The 8,489-nt window shown below is 40.2% G+C and overlaps 1 protein-coding gene across 1 annotated transcript in view; it reads right to left on the reverse strand.

The window, feature by feature from the left end:
* Positions 1-8,263, reverse strand: part of DRP2 (dystrophin related protein 2) — a 40,124-nt gene extending 31,861 nt beyond the window's left edge. The window contains exon 1 of the mRNA XM_039874001.1: positions 8,104-8,263. The gene's annotated coding sequence lies outside the window, so the exon portion shown is untranslated. The remainder of the gene's footprint in view (positions 1-8,103) is intronic.
* Between the last annotated feature and the right edge of the window lie 226 nt (positions 8,264-8,489).

The following is an 8,489-nucleotide window of genomic DNA, read 5'->3' on the forward strand; positions in this document are numbered from 1 at the left end:
AATTTTAATGGCTACAAAGGTGATAGAGAGCTATGGTTGAGGCCAGGGGCTTTGGCATCAGACAGATCTGGACTCAAATGCATACTATTCACCTATTAGCAGTGTGGCCTGGGACAAGTTAACCTCTCTGAACTTTGGTATCCTCATCTGCAAAAGGAGATGACAACAATACTACCCTCATAGAATTGTTCTAATGATTAAAATTAATAATATATTTAAATAACTTAGCATAGTGTCTGGAAATAGTATACTGCTCAATAAATGTTAGCTACAATCATTGTTGTATACTATGCCATTTAATGAATATATCATAATTTAAGAATCAGACATAAGTCACACTGCAATAAATAGCCTTGTGCACATTCATAATTATTTCCTTAGGATAGTTTCCTAGAAGGGAGAATTCTTGGATCAATATGTATGAACCAATTTCAAGCTTGTGATTGGACACTTCTAAATTGCCCTAGAAAAGAAGTTAGATCACTTTATACTACCACTAGCAATGTATGAGAGTGCCAGTTTCCCAGCACATTTGCCAACAGTGAAATAATCTTATTTTAAAAATATCTTTGCCAAATTTGTAAATGAAGATGGCATCTTGAGGATTACTTTGTAGTTCCTTAATTACTAGAGATGCTTAATATTTTCCCTACGTTTTTAGTGGCCAAGTATATTTCTTCTTTCATGAACTATCTATTTTTATCTTTTGAGATTCACCTCTCCACAGATTAACTTCCTCACCTGATCTTAAGTTGATGGTTCACAAACAAAAATAAAACAAACCCAGGGGTCAGAGAACTTGGATCTTCGAATCTCAATACAGGCAGAAAAGGAATAAACTGCTTCTGGTCCTAGCATGACTATCTTCTGCTATTTTCAGACTGCCACTGACTGTGACTTCAAGTCATTTCACCTCTGTAGACCTTGGTTTGCTGATCTGTAAAATGTTAATCTTTAAGAGCTGCCACATATCAAAACCTTAGCACTCCCAGCATTTGTATAGCATGCTTTCGTATCCTGTTGTATTGTCTTTCCTGATTCTCACTGCAACCTGGTAAGGTTGTCCCAGTCGGAATTATGATCCCATCTGACAGATGAAGATGCTGAGACACAAGTGAAGCTGGGCTTCCTGACTCCTGACTAGTGGTCTTTGTTCTACACAAAGATTCTCCTTTCTGCTTCTCTACCTCCATCCTGTCCCAAATTACCATCTGTATATACTGAATCTCTTCCTATTCCTCCTTCTAATTTGCAGAGGCTGTGAGGAATTGGAGGTGAATCCAATTTGGTCCCCAACTGGTCAAGTATAGGAAATAAGACATATAAACAAAAGAAGTATAACTTAAGGGAGAAAATTATTTACATGTCAAGTGGGAAATACTATGAGAGTCTTCCCCTTAAGCTAGAGGGATTTAGGATGTATTTATGGAAGAGATGCTTTTGAGCTAAGGTGAGAAAGAATATTTGGACATGTGGAGTAGTGTGGAGGATGCTTTTGAGGTGGAGCTAACTCTTCTGTGCTCTCCTCTAGGGTTCCTGATGAATATCGAGCTGTGGCTGTTTGTCAGTAGGAATACACTTTTCCTGGTTCTCAATGCCACACACACACACCTTTCCAGGAAGACTGGTGGTGGGGGTGCGAGTGGGGGTGGTGGAGAGACATTGTGTCTCTTGGGCAAAGATAAAAGCTTTAAAAACCCATGAGAAATACCAGGATTCCAGCATGAAAGCAAGATTATTGGCTCATGGAGGACAAGGTCCATGTCCGATATCTATTTCTATCCCACATATTTTTAACACAGTGCGAGGCACAGTTGATTTATTGAATTGGACTCCAATTAGGTAAGTGTATAGGATTTCAACTTTGTAGGTACAAACCCCAGGAGACATGGAGAGAAAGGCTTTGGATGTGTGCGTGTGTGTGTGTGTGTGTGTGTGTGTATCCTTGCACTTCTGTGAAATGATATATGCAGAATGTTAGCATTTGAGCAAGGTATGAAATGGGGTGTGTGTGGGGGAAACTCTGCAAACAACCTAAATGTCCATTACTAGAGACTAGTTAAATAAATAATTGTATATCCATATAATGGAATTTTATACAGCTATTAAAAACAGAATTAAGAACTCTTTATATGCCAATATGAAATGACTTCTTAAGATATATTTTTGAGTAAAAAAAAAAGAAAGAAAAAAATAAGGTGGCTAATTTATACTTGTGTAAAAAAAGAGGAAAATATGTGCTTATATATACAATAAAATATCTTTAGTAATATTACAAAAGAACCTGTTAACATTGATTGCTTTTGGAAAAGGGAAGGAAGTGGCTACTAGACAGAGGTGGGACAATTCTTTCTATCCCTCTGTGAATTTTCCCTCTTTTTAAAACTGAGAAATATAATGTGGTTATTAAAAAAGTCCATAAAACATACATGTAAAATATATTGAATTATTATAAAGCAAATCTCCATATAATCACTGCTCAGGTTGAGAAATAGAATAATAACCCACATCCACAAAAGCCCCATGTCACCAATAAGAGATGTAGTTTTTACAAAATATCCTCTTGTACCTTTTGAATATTCAACCATGTGAACATATGAGCTATTTAACAGCTACTTCCTCCCTCTCTCCCTCCTTCCCTTCCTCCCTCTGCACTCCTCACCAAAATGCCATAGACATCTTCAACTATTTTTTTGAGGACTGGTGTAGCAGCTTTTCTATAGCCAAATAAATAATAACAATTAGACTGATTGTATTCCATATTTTATATATATTAACTAATCAATCTACATACATCAAGCCATTTAACTCTATAAAGCAGTTACTATTGTTGTCTTCATTGTATAGATAAAAACATGGAGGCACAGAGGTAGTAAGTAACTTGTTCAAAGTGATATTGTGAACATGAGATGAGGAGCTGGGCAGGTGTGTCCCAGAACTCAAGCTCTTCGCTGTTATACTATTCTGCCTCTGTAAATTCTAGAACCCAGGGTCTGAGGCATTGTAGTCACTGACCCCTAGCAAGTAGAGAAGATTTTGACTATGGGCTACCGGGGGAGGCGGGGAGCCCAAGTGCTGACTCAGTCATGCCCCACCCAGGCAAAGACAGGAGCAATTGAGAAAAAAAAAACAGAATGCAGTGAGTCTGGAGTCTAGAGTATCACCCAGCTGACAAATGCTATAGAGCATTTAAATGACCTTCCTAGGACATCTGAGAAGTTAAATTCTGTTCAACTCTCCTAGTGTGAACTGAGAGCTTCCCCAGTATCTTAAATCCCAGTAAATATTTTTTGAATGAAAGAATAAGCTCTTTCCACCTATAAACTGAACAAGTCTAGGAACCTATCCTACAGAAATACCTGCAGAAGTGGACAAGGATGTATGTTGTGGTATTGTTTGCAATTAGCAAAACTCTACAATCAACTCAAATGTCCATTCACAGAGGGCTAGTTAAGTGAACTATGTCAGAGATGCAGCACAACATGACAGTTAAGGGTACGGGCTCTGAGCCAGGATGCTTAGGTTTGCATCCTGGCTCCACCACTTCAGCACAAGTTTGGTCAAGCTCCCTGACTCTACTGTGCTTCATTCTCCACATCTGTAAAACAGGGATAACAAAACGACCTACCTCTTAGCCTTGTACGAAGTTAATTCATAGTTTTTGACATGGAGTAAGTGTTCGAATCCTATCTATTATTGTTGGCACTCACACAATGCAATATTGTGTAGCTGTTAAAAAGAAAGAGGTAGATCTGTATGTGCCGATTTGAATTTGAAATGTCTGTTAGGTCCAGGAGGGCTCTATCCCTACTCCCGTAGTGTGGAAACTAGACTCCTCCCTTACCTTTGTGTGAGAACCAGACCTTGTATCCGGGTTGACGACACTACATGCTCACTCATGTTTCACTGGACTTTTCTCCCTTCCCTGCCAATTTACCCAGCTAAAATATTCCCACCAAAAAAGCCCTCCTCAAGCCCCATATAAGTTTCAGGTCCCCTTGCACTCGGGGCTGACGCCATCTTTGGCTCAACCCAGCTGTCACTCTGCTCCAATAAACCTTGCTTAACCCCTTCGGCCTTGTGAGTTCCTCCTTCGGCAAACCTAACAATGTCAAAGATGTATATTTTAGGTGAAAGAAAACAAGTAAGAATAACATGTACAGTACAACTCCAATTTTATAAAAACCTTTTGGAAAAAATCTATATATGTGTGTATATACACAGAGAGAAAGCCTGCAAGGATACATAAAACCGATTAGCGACATTACTTCTGGAAAGTTGTATGAAAGGGATTCTCCTTTGACTTTTCAACTTTATACACTTTGTGTGTGTGTGTGTGTGTGTGTGTGTGTATAGAGAGAAAGAGAGAGAGAGAGAGAGAGAGAGAGAGCGAGAGAGCGAGCGAGAGCGAGCATTTATTATTCTTGGAAGAAATAAAGAAATAGGGAAGACTTCTAAATCATGAGCAGCCTGGGAAAGAACAGGGCAGTGGAAGGAAGGACCCCTTCCCGTAGACTGTAGATTCATCTTTCCAATCCAAGGTAATGCTGCATTATGGCCCTCTAACAGCACTACTTTTCTACCTGAGAGCATAGAACTAAGAGATGAGACACACATATCATTGGTACTGAATCTTGTTTTGTGTTTCTAAAATAATTCCTGCGGTGTAGTCAAAGACCAAGGTTCTGCTTCAGATGCTCTCACTTAATGAATAAATCATGGAAACTCGGATTGTCAAGCTGGAAGAGATGTTAGAGATTATCTAGGCCAACCCCCTCCTTTACAAACAGAAACAATAAAATATGTTCCTGAGAAGTTATTAGCTGTCAAGCAATTTAGAAAAATAAAATGTATTTTCCAGTGATAAAATCAGAGACTCATCCCATGGGCAGATTTTATTCTAAGAGCCAATTAATGCACTGTATCTGAAACCATTAGATACTGCTGGTGGGATTGTAAATTAGTAAACCATTTGGGAGAGCAATTTGATGGTAATTCCCAAAGGTAAAGATTCTCAGACTCTGCGATAGGACAATTCCCTCCTAGATATATACCTGATAGTAACAGTCACATAAGAATATCTACACAAGAATGATCATAGTAGTCCTATGAACCAAACACTGGAAACAGCCTAAATGTCCATAAACAATAGAATGGATAAATAAATCGTGGTATATCCATCAAATAAGATGCTATATGATAGTGAAAAAATGAACTAGAGCAACATGTCACAATGTGAATGAATTTCACAAATATAGCACTGAACAGAAAAAAAACAAATCGGAGATGTCATACCATTAATATAAATTTTTAAGACATATAAAGCAGCAAGATATGCTATTTAAAGACACAGAAATATGTAGTAAAAGTATAAATAGATGCATGAGAATAATAAACACCAAATCCAGGAGAGGGGTTACTTTGGAGGGAGGGAGGGAAGGAGGAAGGGAGGAAGGAGGAAGGGAGGGAGGGAGGGAGGGAAGGAGAGAGCTTTAATCACAGATGGATAGGCAGGGGGTTTCAACTTTACTGGTAATGTTTTTTCTTAAGCTGGGTGGTGGGTAAGCTGATTTTCATTATATTATTCTTTATATCTCTTCAAATATATAAAAATTTTCATAACACATTGTTTAAAAGAATGCAACAAATCCCATGATGAAAGGATAATACATGGTTTTCAGATATAACAAAATACTAAAAAGAAATGAATATGATATAAATATTGTACTCAGAATGGCAGGATTTTTCCTTAAATCTGCTTCATTTTCCTGTGACTAGTTTCACCAGAAGGAACCTGCTAGAGAAGCAGCAGTTGGGCACAATAAACTAAGAAGTAGGAGGTTCCACTCTCTCAGATACTCATTGGCTATATGAAGGAAAGCAATTTGATTAAATTCTCAATCTTTTTCACATTTAAAAAATGCGGTATTGGACTATATCATCTTACTAGTTTTTTCCTATGTGACAATTTCTCCCAGCTTTTTTGTTTGTTTGTTTTTGAGCAGCAATTCCCAAAACTGTGTCTACAAGATGCTAAAATGTTTCACATGTAGAAATGTGTTCCCTGGTCAAATCAGTTTGGAATATATTGGGTTAAACAAAATAAAATAGATTTACTTACAGCAGTGTTTCTCAGAACCTTTAATATGCTTATATATGATGTGATTCTCCAAGAGAATTCAGTTTTAAAGCATTTTCAAAAAAATTATTGGACCATAGACTGCACCCTGCATTACCACCACCACCACTCCTTATTTTAAAACAGAATCTATTAACATTCTCTCAGAAGAGTGTTGGCTTGGTAAAAGCTGTCCTCGAAAGATGTATCTCACTTGCTATTTTAGTCATTGCTGTGTGTTTAGAATCCTTTGTAAGAGAGGAATGTAGTTTCATAGTATGATTTCCACAGAATGGGTTCCCTTTGAGTGAGTGAGTGTCCCTGGCAAGTTTAGAAGTATATTTCTGGGGTTGTATTAGTGAGAGCCCATCCTATCTGGCTTTGTGGCAGGTTTAACATGAGAAACTTCTGCACAGATATGGTTTGAAGTGCTGAATCCCAGATGTGTTCTCTGTGTCTGGCTCTTGGGCCTTTGCTAAGTTTGCTGTTTCAAGCCCCAATCCCCTGCTTGGGATGACTGTGGAGTTGAAGGGCACTCAGAGCTACTTAGCAAAGGACAAACACCTGGGGGAACAACTCTCACAGAAGGAGCCCTTTTGATGTGCCTTCATCTCCCAGCAATAGTTTGCAGGAAACAGGACTGTAGGGCGGAGGCTGGCTCACCAGGCAAAAAAGGGGCTCAGTCTTATTTAAAGAACAGAACACCTATCACTTCTCACAGCACTACATTTTTTTAGGGGTGGGGGATCCTTAGAATGCCCTGAGGTTCTCTGGAACCATCTCCCCATCTAGATCTTAGAGGGCAAACCTCCTGAGGTTTGTGGTCCCTATAGGGCTTTTTAAAAGGTAATTTACCTGAGGGCCTTTCATCTAGAAATAAGGATTCCTTTGGAAAAGTCAGGAGCTAAGGTGAACTAGACATAGAGCTTTTTAAAGGTTTTGGTTCTTTTGAACAATCAAGAAAACAGAGAGAAAAGTATGTGTTTTTTTTTTTTTCCAGACAGCATGCACCATGCTCTCAATGAAAACAAGTGACTGCAACTGCTGCCATCCCTCTTTTTCTACTTCACTCCACACCAGCCCAGCCCCAGCCCAGCTACCTTCTTGGACCCAACACCTAGGAGGCCTACATACCAAAAGCGGAATAAGCCTTAACTCCCCACACAGTCTCAGGCCCGCTTTCCAGGCTGGGGCTTTGGGCCTGATACCGGGGCAAGGTAAGGAGAACAGAAGGAACTGGGTAGTTGACTTCAGGAGTGATAAGCCCGATTTCAAAGCACTCCAAGCTATGATCTCAAGAATACAGAGGTGCGTCCTGATTACAGCGGGTAGAAAGGAAACCAAAGCAAGAGCAAGGGGAAAAATGCAACAGGGAAGACAGATTAAGACGGGAAGTAAATGCAGAGATGAGGATGTGCCTTCCACCCCTAGGTTAGAACCCACTTTACTCCAGGGAAGCACTCCTGTGTCCTGTCTGTAGGCCAGACACTCATTTATTTAGGGCACCTGCTCCGAGGTCCCATGTTTCCTCTCACCTCCCTTTTCAGCCAATGCTTTCCATACCCCTTCCTTTCTCTCCCAACAGGAGATACACTCACGGACAAAAAGCATGTAATTGAGAACAAACATAAATAAACAAATGAACAAATAAATAATACCCCTCTCCTCTCAAAGAAGCAAACTGTGGACCTTCCTCTTATCCATTAGTTGCTCAAATTGGCTTGAGTTTCTATTTCTGGGCATTTTTCCCCTCTCTATGAATCCAAGTGGTGGCCACTTCATTACAGGTATGTTTTAATGCAAGTTTTTCCCCAAAGGCACACGCAGGCAGCAGGTAGGCTGGGGTGTGCACAAGATGCCACAAGGCAAGACACACACACACACACACACACACACAGCACCTCTGGAGCTTCCTTTCTCTCAGTCATTTCTCCTCAGCCAGTAGAAAAAGGGTGAAGCTTAGAAATCATTTCTCTGTGGCCTACCTTCAGAGTCCGTCAGGTCTGAGGAGCAGGCGGCAGCTGGGAGCTGGGAGGCTGGAGATGGACTGCCTCTGTGAATCAGCAAAGAAGTCCCTGAGACAGGGATGCTGACAGCTGCTGTATGCACACTCTCCCTCTGTCTCTCCCACCTCCCTGCCCTCCTTCTCCTTCTCCTCCTCCTCCCCTCTCAGAGCTGCTCTGTGTTGCTATGCAATCATATCACTAGAGCTAACAGCATCACTCCACCCTCAGGCAAAGATACCCTTGACTGGGCAAATGCAAAAAAAGCAAGGACAGTTTTGTCAAACTCCCAGAACCTTGGCAGCTCTCGGAGATTTTAATTCATTAGAAGCAGAGGAGGAAAGCGGAAGAGGCTGAGAGGCAGACAG

The sequence above is a fragment of the Pteropus medius genome, unplaced genomic scaffold (genome assembly GCF_902729225.1).
Source record: "Pteropus medius unplaced genomic scaffold, Ma_sr-lr_union100, whole genome shotgun sequence".
Classification (NCBI taxonomy): Eukaryota; Metazoa; Chordata; class Mammalia; order Chiroptera; family Pteropodidae; genus Pteropus; species Pteropus medius.